This window comes from Trichechus manatus, unplaced genomic scaffold (assembly GCF_000243295.1).
Source record: "Trichechus manatus latirostris isolate Lorelei unplaced genomic scaffold, TriManLat1.0 scaffold00001, whole genome shotgun sequence".
Taxonomy (NCBI): Eukaryota; Metazoa; Chordata; class Mammalia; order Sirenia; family Trichechidae; genus Trichechus; species Trichechus manatus.
This window is the reverse complement of record NW_004443937.1, coordinates 15,310,428-15,311,763: the sequence shown is the minus strand read 5'-3', so window position 1 is coordinate 15,311,763 and position 1,336 is coordinate 15,310,428. Positions and strand designations below refer to the sequence as shown.

Sequence of the window (1,336 nt, the reverse complement as noted above, 5' to 3'; positions counted from 1 at the left end):
TAGTGAGTTGAAGATAATGGTGATGGAATAATTTGGAAAAGGATAGTGAGAATAGCAGCACAACTGGAAGAATGTAATTGATGTCACTGAATTGTACATGTAGAAACTTTCAAAATGGTGTAACTTTGGCTATGTATATTTTCACCAAAAAAAACCAAGGTCATCCAAGGTTGAGAAGGGAGATTGTTGACATGTTGTGGGGTTGTTAACCAATGTCATAAAACAGTATGTGTACTGACTGTTTAATGAGAAACTATTTCTTCTGTAAACCTTCATCTAAAGTACAATTAAAAAAATATATATATATATATATACACACACACACAAGAACACGGAGGACACCATGGCCTTGGCTAAACCTACTCATCTGCTCTCCTTGATGGATGCTGACAGGGAAGCGGGTTTTGGTGGTCCAGGACAATGCAGCATCGGGACCCCAGCCTTCCACAAATGGGGTCATCGAACAGCCACTGTTAGGCCTCCCGTTGGGATGCAGACAGAAGGCATGGAATACACCTGGGAGACCCCAGATTTTTTCACAGAGCCCCATATACTTGGACATGTCCCTTTACTGGGGCAAGAGCACTTGTTGAAAAGGAAGTTATTCAGAATCTCTCTTCACTGCTGCTCTTGCACTTGCCTTGAAACTGGGAAAGAAGCAAACGCTTTGTGATTCTGGAGACAGCGCGCTCTGGTGCTTCAACCACCTCTCTCTAAGCGTGGTCAAAAAGAACAAACCGGCCAAACAAAAGCATGGAATCACACCTGAAGTTCCTGTTTCATCAATAGTGAGCCTCTGACAGCATCTTGTTTGCATTATTAAGTGTGTCCACAGGTGTGAGCAGGAGCAGTCAGCCAGCCTCCCCCAGGAGGTCCAGCACTGTCCCACACCCTGCCTACATCGTGGACCCCATTTGGGTGTGCTGCCCGTGCCCAGCCTACCTCGTGGAGCCCTCCTGGATGTGATACCCTGTGCCCAGCCTACCCTGTGGACCTCTCCTGGACACACCACCCTGCACCCGGCCTATCTTGTGGATGCCCTCCTGGAGACGCCGCTCTGCGCCCAGCCTACTTTGTGGACCCCTCCTGGGAACACCGCCTTGTGCCCAGCCTACCTTGTAGACCCCCTCCTGGATGTGCCGCCCTGCACCCGGCCTACCTCATAGACCCCCCTCCTGGACGTGCTGCCCTGCACCCGGCCTACCTCGTAGACCCCCTCCTGGACGTGCCGCCCTGCACCCGGCCTACCTCGTAGACCCCCTCCTGGACGTGCCGCCCTGCGCCGGGCCTACCTCGTAGACCCCCTCCTGGACGTGCCGCCCTGCGCCGGGCCTAC

The 1,336-nt window shown here is 52.2% G+C and overlaps 1 protein-coding gene across 1 annotated transcript in view; it reads right to left on the bottom strand.

The window, feature by feature from the left end:
- NUP210 (nucleoporin 210) overlaps positions 1-1,336 on the bottom strand; it is a 109,161-nt gene that overhangs the window by 79,907 nt on the left and 27,918 nt on the right. The gene's annotated exons all lie outside the window — the stretch shown is intronic.